Source organism: Stegodyphus dumicola, chromosome 7 (assembly GCF_044657685.1).
Source record: "Stegodyphus dumicola isolate Sdum_Otavi_A_Nest chromosome 7, ASM4465768v1".
In the NCBI taxonomy this organism is placed as follows: domain Eukaryota; kingdom Metazoa; phylum Arthropoda; class Arachnida; order Araneae; family Eresidae; genus Stegodyphus; species Stegodyphus dumicola.
Genome location: NC_140774.1, coordinates 27,482,291 through 27,493,253, shown reverse-complemented (window position 1 = coordinate 27,493,253; position 10,963 = coordinate 27,482,291). Strand labels below are relative to the sequence as shown.

General features: G+C 35.1%; 1 non-coding gene across 1 annotated transcript; it reads right to left on the bottom strand.

Moving 5' to 3' along the window:
- Positions 1-2,313: 2,313 nt before the first annotated feature.
- Positions 2,314-2,387, bottom strand: TRNAI-GAU (transfer RNA isoleucine (anticodon GAU)). The gene has a single exon. It is a non-coding gene; the product is annotated as a tRNA-Ile (tRNA).
- Between the last annotated feature and the right edge of the window lie 8,576 nt (positions 2,388-10,963).

The following is a 10,963-nucleotide window of genomic DNA, read 5'->3' as shown; positions in this document are numbered from 1 at the left end:
AACTCGGAATGTTCTAGGAAATTTAAACTGAGTAATTAGAGAGAACAATATTTTCCAACTGCACCCTTCAATTCTCCGTAACAGGAACATTTTTATAAAACTAGACTCAGATCCAACAAAATGTAAAGTGATATTTTCTTACTTAGTTGTGCTAATTTTTGCATGTTCACTATGATGGATTACTCCTTTCACATTCGAAAGAAAAAAGTCGACATTATTTCAATATGAATTTTAATATTTCATAAATAATGGCATCCATTATTTATGAAATACTGAAATTCACCTTAAATTCTAAAATACATGTGGTAGATTACTTCGAAACAACATATAAACGATGTTGTTTAATCACAAATTACAGTTTCGAAAATTAATAATTTAATTAATACTTTAATTTTCCCAATAAAACTCCTTCTCTATTTTAAATTATATGTTTACAATTAACATTTTAATATAAATATACATAAACTATTACGCACGTACGCAGAACAGCTCTCGTAGTTCACTTCTACCATTATACTTGAAATTAAGAGCGATCTTAATTTTGAATAATTAGCTATAATAAAATTAAAACTCTTCTTCAAACTATTCCAAAAACCAATTAAGAAAGATACTCTTAAAAAATTTAATTTTTCGAAACTTCTTTGCATCTAGGATATCACTTTCACGTGTACTCCTTTAATTTCCTTCATTATGATTAAAAATTTGCTTTAATTATATTGAAGAGAGGAACCCTTTGAGACAAATTTAATACATTCCCCCTTTTTTTGCATTTTAGATTTTTTAACGCACTTCACTTTTTCTGCCTTTGCAAAAATTGATTTAAAGTTTTCTTAGGTTTTATAGCTTCTCATTTAGCTCCGAGGTAATTAGCGAATTTTTTAGTTTTCCCTCTCAAAGAGAAAATAATGTCGTCGCTTGGTGGTTTTCTTCCTCTCTAAGGCAATTAAATTCCCTTTCGTTCGCCATAATGTTTTCTCGGACTGTGATTAATATGCACCAAAAACTTAAATGTTTTTCACTTCCACGCCAAGTGCCCATTTTTTTACCCCTCTTGGCGATTCGCCCGGCGCCACTGAGCCTCTGAACCACAGAGGACGGCGTTGGGGAGAACAAGAAAAATTAAAATAAAAAAGGGGGTCTAAAAATTATCAACATAGACAAACTTACGAGGCACATATCTCGGCATTCTAAGCGTTCGCCTACGCTCAAGGTATCTCGGGAATAGCTTGGACTTTTATTTCATTTTTTAAAGATTTTTTCCCCCAAAAAGAAGAAAAGTTTGTCGCGAGTGAAAATTGTCTCATTTCTCGCGAAGAGAAAGTTGGGGAAAAAATATGGCAAAAATAATGAAAAGGAAGCGCAAAAAGTTATGTTCCGCAGCAAAGATAAAAAGTCGTCCCGTGGGCCTTTTTTAAAGGCGTGCAACCTTTCTTCCAACGTATGCAGATCAGACTGGAGGTTAACTTTAATCAAGTTATTAAGCGGAGCGGTAGCGTATTGAGGAATATAAATTTATGACTCCCACAAGTCGCGTACGCCTGGTGCCTGGCTCATTACAAAAACCTCTTTTTCGGGAAAAGGTTGGAGATAAAAAAGAGCGGGAACGTGTCTAACCCCTTTCCTCACCCTCGGCGAAGACCCGTCATTAGCATGAGGACAAGCTCCATTCTCTTGATGAGACGCCATTTTGTTTCACAAACTTTAAAAGCAGGATACAGATTTGGCTGCACATCGCTCAGAATTGGCGAATATGAAAAGGAAAAAAAATGAATTCCTTTTAGCTAAAGTATTCAGAGTGCAGCCATTTAATATAATACTCCCCTCCCATAACGTAACCATTTCGACGTGGAAGGTTTCAGATTTTAAATTACATACAAAGGGGTGTTTTTTCAACGTTTTGTGTGTTACCTTTATTTATTAAATATCATGTTCTACTTACTTAAATCATAAAATTCAGCTCAACAGCAATGTCGAAAAGTAATTTTAAAATCAGCATATCTTTAGAATTTCCGATACAGAGTCTCCCGCGCTGGAGATAAAAATGTTTTTTTCTGTACAACGCTGCCATTGCTCGCTTTGAAATCCTTGAGTTTTCCTGAGCATACCATTGTGAATAAAAATGTTTTTTAATATAATTTGTACAAAAGAAACTTAAAATGTTCCCTTTGAAACTTTCTTGTCCCTTTAAATCATATAAAAAAATATATAAAGACTGGTAGATACAAAAGTATTCATTTTTATGATAATTATGTATTTTACTTTATAGAGCCATCAGGTTAATTGAAAAAGCAGGAGAGATGAAACATTAGCAACCGCCTTCACCGGGAATCGAACCACGGACCTCTGGAATATCGGTCCAGCGTGCAGAACCACTACACCACGAAGGCACGCTAGGAAAGTGAGAGAAATACCTTACATACTCCCCTTTTTAAAGGGCAACTGGGGTCTTTAGGGGACCCAATCGTCAAATCCTGGGTCTGGAGAATCCTCATTCAACACCCTTTTTTAGTTCAGGCGCCACTGTAGAGACATTAGGTTAATTGGAAAAGTCGGAGAGATGAAAAATAAGCAATCGCCTTTGCCGGGAATCGAACCACGGACCACTGAAATACCGGCCCAGTGTGCAGAACCACTACACCCCGAAGGCACGCTAGGAAGGCGGGAGAAATACCTAGCTTACTAAACGATTTTCCAACATCGCTAGTCACCCAAAGTATTCAACCGAAAATGCAGCTCGAAAAAATTTTTAAATATTTTGACTCCGCCGAAAAACAGAGAAATTATTTTATAGAAATTCAGTATTAAAACTATCTTCTTGATATTCAACTTCATGAGGTTCGGCCAGGGAAAGAGATGTAAACTTCTAAGAAATTCGAAGAGCAAGATTAGAAGGGGCCAATAATTGCCTCAAGTTTGATGTGAACTTGTGAATCTAAGTTTAGCATGTTTATGAGCGATGGTATCCATTACATCGGATAACTTGCAGATTCGCACATAAGCTAAGATTGAAACATGATGGTCATCGAAAGAATTCCCTGAGATAAAGAGAGGGTCACATAATTGCGCCACTTTAGAAACCACACAAAAGCTAACTTTGCCTTGTTTTCGTTTGAAAATTGGACGTTAGTTGATTCTAAAGCTCATGATCCCTAAAAAAAGAGTAAACTAAAGCCAAGAGAGAAGTAGCATTTAAACAAAGGTAAACAAAGCTAAAATGATTTAAGAACTAAAGAATTTGATGGAACACCGTTGATCATGAGTCCACATGACTTGAACTTGTCAAACTGATTCTGCTACGAAAGTTACAGACGAAAACATCAAATGGACGAATACGTCGCGAAGAAACCAATGCAAGAGTTTGCGTGCTTCGTGGTGCAAAACATCGTGCGAAAAAAAAAAAGCAAAGAGAAAACATAGCACTTATGAAACCACACCATCATTGCAAATATATCGGGTAAAACACTTTGCGCAGTTTTAAAACATACATGATCACATAAAACATATATCGTCATATAATATATATCATGGCAAAAAATACAGCACCTACAAATAATAGCACGATGATAACATCGCAGACATTTGTTTTCACCTTTAAAAGTTTTAAATGCATGTTCGCCTAATGATTTGTGAGCGCAAGAAGAAATGAGGAATATACTCGTATTTATCTCTATGTTTTAAATTTAACTAACTAACACATTTTAAAGAAAGAGCAAGTACAAAACTTAAAAAATTCAAAAACGGAAAGTGAGTGAAAACTTAATGCTACTTATAGTAGTTAACAGAATTAAACGTACGTAAGCTAACTAATAAAAGTCATTTTTTCATTAATGTATTTTATAAAGTTGGGTTAGCAGTAATTCTAGTAAAATTCGATTGCTAGTGCGAATACGAATTTAAAAATTTTAAAGTCTGAAAGCACATATCTACGATGCTACCATGCAGCAAGATATTGGTAGGTGCTTTATTTTTTACCACGATATTTTTTACTGCGATTTTTTGAAACTGCGAAGTTTTTAAATTGCTTTATTGCCTACGATAGTGTTATAGACTTGCGATGTTTTTTTCACGTTTCACTCACTCAGGCGACTTATCGCCCTGCCACTGACTTCCATTGAAAGTAATCGCTCATTCAAATGATAGTTTAAAGTAAACCATTTTATTAGAACACAGGCTCGAGAAACTACGCAGCTCGTGCAGTACAAAATAACATAAAGTCCATATAAAGCTTAAGTATGAAATTCAGAAGGTACAGTTGTAAACTTTGGTTCAGTCTCTCTAAATAAGTCAACACAATGCAGGTACCTAAAGGCTAAAACCAATCTAGGCAAATGTAAGTCCTGTGCGTAAAGCGCTTAGCACAAAATTACGTACTAAAATTATTTTCTGGCGTTCAAAAATAGGTTCCTGTATTCCAAAAGCAAAATATGCTTTGCCTAATTTTAATTTTACGCTGCATTTTCTCGAATTTGAACAAATCATATTTTGCTCCTGGAGAAGACTTACCTCTGTCTAAATGTACTCAAAATCAATGGATTTTATTCAAAATAAGTTTTTAAGCCAGTTTAAGGTTGTTTTGTTTTCCCTATTCGTGTGTTTCTCTTCCAGTCTGACATTTAACAATGCTTGAAAGGCCCATAGTGTTCGACAATATCTTACAATACGGCCTGTAAACGTTATAAGAAAACCCCATGTAACGCTTTGCAATTTACAAAGCACACTCATCGGGAGGGGAGGAATGCTGCATCCACAAGAAAATAATCTGTGTGAATAAAATCAAGCGCATAGGTTCATCAAATCATTTAAATCTGACACTCGTCTGCGGAAATGATACCAGCAAGAGTATCTGCCAGGTTTTAAAATATTGTCCCAATGTGACTAATTTTCATTTTAATTAATTTTGTTTTGTTTAAACAATCGGTTTAAAGTGTACTATGCTTTTGATATGAATCCGACATCGATTTTGAACAAATGAATGCTTTAGATAAATATCACATTATAGGACTGCATTGGATAGATAGGCAAGTCACCTCACTACGCACGTACTAGTCTAGCGGATTTTACTTTAAGAAGCTTCTCTCGGCATTGTATTTAGGAACGTTATGTACCGACGATACTCTGAAAAACGTCCCCAGATACCTATGATTAGAGACCGAAAAGTTGACCTAAATAAAGAACCTTATTATATTCGTGCAGCAATTATTTCCCCTCAGATGCATACTGTGTACATTAACACCGTTATCAAATTGCTGCATGCCACTGAAATACAGGTATGCATAACGTTATGTCGACTGCTTTGACACAAGAGCAGGGCCAGAGAAGAAAGCGTCGCGAGAAAGCATCATGGAACCATGTTATAACATTGGGCAATCATTAATGATTAGCCTCACTTTTCTGATGGTGTAGAGAGCCAACGCATTCATGTGTGGAGGCAAAGCAATCGCAAAAAGAATGAAGCGTTTTTCTATCATAGTTCCAGACAAATTGGTTTTATAGTAGAGATTCAATTTCATATGATTTCCTAATATGATTTGACAGTTTGGTAGCTAAGGGTTACATTAATAAGATCCTTCGACAGATCGTCCTGTTGTTTGCAAACGCTAGCATTTATGTTCTAGTCCAACAAGACAAAGATCGCCATCATACTTTTGGAATCTCAAGGGTTTTCCTTTTAGTCATGGTCTTTCTATTGAAGCTAGTCGCGTTGTTAGACTTGCCACAAGTGGAAAATCATTGGAATGGTATAACCCACTTTATCAGAGCATAGTATTGCTGGAGAAGATAAAATAGTACTGTTCAAGATAGAACTCGATTATTGCGATTTACCAACTCGATTATTAGAGATATGTATTTGTGAAAACGCTACTTTAAATTACACTGGTGGACAATTGCTAAAGACGGATCATAAACGGCTATATAGCGCCTAAAAGTAAATGTTGTTGAATGCCAAGTGAAATAAAATAATGCCAGAATACTAGGACATAACAAGAAAGATAATTTATTGTGCTCTGAAATCCAGAACACTTTGAAAGGTGTTCAAGGAACAAAACGGTCATTTTGTGCTAAATATTTAAAAGTAAAATTACCGCCCGCAGGCATTCTAACGTAAGATGTCAGTACGGGATATGACCACCATGAAGGGCGAAGCAAGATTCCACATTCCACACGTGGTGTCATGCTTTGCAGAATATTATGAGCAGCTGATGAGATAATTTATCCCATTCCTCTGCCAGTGCACGGATGAGGGTATCCTTGTTTTTGAAGAGCATTGTGGACCAGTAAGACTCCTCCCCAAATTATTCCAAACATTTTCAATAGGATTCAGATCTGGAGAACGTACTGGCCATACGAGGAGTCGAATAGCTTGGCTCTCTAGACACTCCTGGACAACGACTCTTCGATGACATGTTGCGTGGTCGTCCATAAAATAAATTTATCACCGACAGCACCATGGGTATTCCACCGACAGCTAGAATAAGTGCAATACCCCTCACCCACATCAGTTGTCGGCCACTATCAGACAAGAGAGTCAATCTACTTTTATCTGAGAATAGTGCACAAGGCCAGGTTTTTCCTCTTTTCCTCAATTGTGATGTTGACAACACCATTGGAAACGGGCGGAACGGTGACGTCTAGGGAAAGTAATGCACACTACAGGACGGTGGACTTATAGTCCTCCTTGATGCAAACATCTGCTACAGTTTTTCGAGAGATTCGCTTACCAGTAGCAGCAAGTTGCTGATTTGCTACCTCAGTAGCTGTGCTGCGCCGGTTCCTTTTTGTCGATAGTACTATGTACCTATCTCCCGTAGGCGCCATACTGCGAACACGATCGCCCCGTGAACTTTGCTACATATTCCATTTGCTTGAAATGATTTCCAAAGTCTTGAACAACACTGTGGTTTACGTCGAACTATCTAGCAGCATCTGTTATTTTTCGACCTTCTTCAATCTTGCCAATAATACTACCACACGTTGAAATCATCTAAGTAATGCCGGGAAGACGTACTGAAAATAGCAAGTTCGTCAAATGATTCTTTCCAGTTAAATTTTGCTTTTGAACAACAACGGGTGTTTGATACTTTGATACTTTCGTCGGTATACTGGCTTGAAGCAGGAGATATTTTTCCCTATTTATACCAGTATCTTAGAGATTCCGGTTTACGGCCCGACCTTTGTGAAATCCGCAGTTAAATATATCCTCTAGATGAGATGAATTTGTCGGGAAAGACGTTTTGAGCACTTTGTCTCTTAAAAGCAGACCGGAGGCTTGGAAGCTAGTCAGGTGAGTTCCTTCGACGAAAATCTGAGATGTGGATTTATTTGCAAACTATATACAACGACCATTCAAAATTCACAGAAAATTACGTTCCATATGATGGATACGAGAAGAGTCTTTTAGAGTCATAAATTTGGAGAAGCACAATTTTCTACAGAAACTTGTCAGCGCAGAGAAGTATTGCGTTGTCGTTGGTTATCGTGGTCACATGGGTTCAAGTGAAGCAAATGAGCAGCATAAGGTCTAATAAGTATATCCTCTACCCAGAATCTCATATTTCAGGATGTCATCCGAATTTTCGGAGTTGTTCTGTATTGATTTATTGAAGAAATTCCCATTTATCCTGGTGATGAATTTTTTAATGGATTCCATCTTCAGATCTGAATGTAGGCGTGTATTGCGAATGAAATAGGGAGCGTTTGTGATGATCCTTAGAGCTTTGTTTTGGAGAAGATGAAGTTTTTTAATGTCCTTATTGCTGGCGTTGGCCCAGGCGGGGAAAGCATATGTAGCGATAGTTCTTATGATCGAGAGGTATAATCTCCTCTTCAGATTTAATGTGAGTCTATCACTTTTGAGTAGCGGGAAAAGCCTGATTACCATGCTATAAGCCTTTCCACACACCTTAGTCATGTGGCTGGACTAGGTGAAGTCCTTATTTAGGGTAACCCCCAATTAATTAGCAGAATTGACTCTAGAAACCTTGGTTCCGCAGAAAGTTACTTCTTTCTTAATAGCGTCTCTTTTGCAGAATTTTCTGATTAGGAGAATTTTTGACTTCTCAGGTTGAATAACAATGGGTCAATATGCGTCAAGTCCTTTATATCTCTTATCAGCGCTATCACGTGACGAACAACTTTGACATTCAAAAATTTGCATACGCACACATATCTTACTGTATATGCTAACATACTTATGATAATTTCCACATTTTCCTTGCCTTCCATTTTGTGGTTGCCATCTCTGCTACTGCCATTCATCATTAGCAATTGTCCACCAATGTAGTTTTAACAAAGCACGTACGCCGCATTTGGCGTTATTATCACTTTAAAATATTAACCAATTGCAAAACGTGCCAATACATAAATTCACGTATATCTTGGAAAAGTTTTAATAAAAAACTCTAAATTTCTGCAAGTATGTCTAGAAATACATCTACTTTAAGGTTATGGTAAGAATTTCATATGTTATAATCCACAATTACTTTTGAAAAATTTATAATAGTTACTAAAAAATACAAATTAAAAAAATAAATCACGAAATATCTGCGAGTTTTATTTTGATTAAACCTGAATTTCGAACTGTGAAAGAAGGAATTAAGTTTAAAAAAAAAAAAAGAAAAAGAGATTAATAAATACATACTAAATTCAATTAACATTCAAAAGCTGAAATTTTGAGAGCTAAATTTTTAAAAACTACTCGTGCCATTTTTACAACACGTGACATTTTGTCATAAATTGAATCGTAAAATCGAAACATGGAAAAAAAATAAATATGTCATTTCAGAAAAAGTCCTAATTTGTTTAAAAATATCAATTCTTGAACAACGCTATATATATACATATATAACAATATACTATATATATATGTCTAATATATATCATATATCGAGCTTTCGAAACATGAAAAAAGCAAATTAAATATCATCGATTGCGCCAGTAGAAAGGGAGAAAAAGCAGGTATACCTTTATGAAAGAAATTTTAAGAGGAACTGGCTTTTATTCACGTTACGCATGGGGTAAACCACAAAAACACCCATGCAACAAATCCCTTTCGCCGAACTACCACTGTTCAGGGGTCTATACCGCTCAGTGGCTGGTGGTGTATCGATGTACATTGCATTATCTAAACGAGTGAAGTTTGGATAAATATTCTTTATAACAATATACTATAGATTTGTTACATATTTGTTATTGAGATATTATTATTTGTATAAACAAAAAGAATTAATGGATTACGAATACATTCTGTTAAATTAAAGAGACGCTGTTTTTGTTTTGATTAGCGTAATGTTTATAATGGCGTAATGTTATGCGTTATAATAACGTAGCGTATGTATTTATAGTAGCGAAGTTTTATTAGCGTAGTCTTATGCTAAACATAAACATATTTATGATAATATAAACAAACAACATAAACATGTTTAGCATATGAACGACGTGAAATAATAGAATACACAAGTATTATCCTCTAATTTTATTTTTGTGGAAATATATATTGTTGATATTATTGTTTTAGTGATTATTAAAAAATAATAACACATTTAAGGCTACCATTTAAGTTTCTAACCCGTTATTTCATGTTAATTTACTTTCTATCAGCCTCGTTTTCCTTTATCTACCAGAATGTAAATTTCTAGTTAGCGCGATATTCATATTAGGTAGAAAGAAGTAAATACTTAAGGGAAGATTTTGGAGACTGAAATCAGTGTTCTGCCTGGTTTAAAGCCACATTGTTAAGTTAATTCTCTAGCGATCAGCATTCTGAGGCATTGAGTTATTCTTGCCCTTAGGTTTATTTACGCCGACTTCGGTCAGAGCCAGCTTGAGCGCTAGTTAAACTGTGAAGCCGTTAGGCTATACTTCATTAGTTTTAGTTCATCCATAATCTTTGATTTAAAGCCAGAGCTTGTGGCTTCTCTAAGCACGAAAATGTGCCGTCTGTCAAACTTTATTTGAATTAAAAGGGTCCTTTACACCCTTTCTCTGTCTATGTGATATTTATAAGACACAGTGAAAATTCATAAAATGTCTTTTAGAGCTCTGATCTGATTGTATGCTACTTAAGAAGATATACATATAAGGTGCATATAAGATAAATATGTAATAACAGTTAAAGGAAAAGAATAATAGAATATATTATGTAAAGAAACATTAGTAATTCGATGCATAAAAAATAGATAATAGAATATAAATAATAATTTTTCACATAATAATGTTATTTAAATTGAAATTTTGTATATAATATAAATAGTCAATGCAGAAGCTTTCCTTGGAAATTACAAGAAATAGTTACTGAAGAGATTCTAAAGGTTGTGAAGAGATTTCACCACGACGGGAACTTTTGTTTGACATCAGTTAACGAAGACTTCCGTAACCTATGTGAGCAACTTGGTTTGCGCAAATAACTGTCTTCGCCTACTGTGTGGTACCTGTGGGTACTTGAAAAAAAGAAAAAAAGTACGGTAGTTAAGTATATGATTACTATTATTGTTATCAGTTATGATGATAATTATATTTTTCATTGACTATTATATCTTAATTTATGCTAAGTACTCCTTTTTCTGAACTCCAGAAAGTGTGAGTCAAGAGACGAGTTGTCCGTTTTTAGTTTAGTTTTACCATTCATCTTTTCGTTTAGTTAGTTCTTTAACTGGCTTTATTTCTTTAGTGGGTTCAGTAAAAAAGGTTGTGCAATTATACATTACAACGATCTAGAATCACAACATTTTTAATACCAATTTGACAAAGAAAAATGTATTTTTCAATCAGAAATCTATGTAAATCCACAAGTAGTAGATCAAAGCATAACCAAACATTTCTCATATAGGTATATCTATATTGAGTGCGTATCTGCAACTCACGCCATCGTTAGAACAAATATATCACTTATTCAAGAAATTCCAGATAAACCTTCTAAAGCCCAAAGTCAAGATTTTTACATAATATGGATAAAAGCTCATATTGG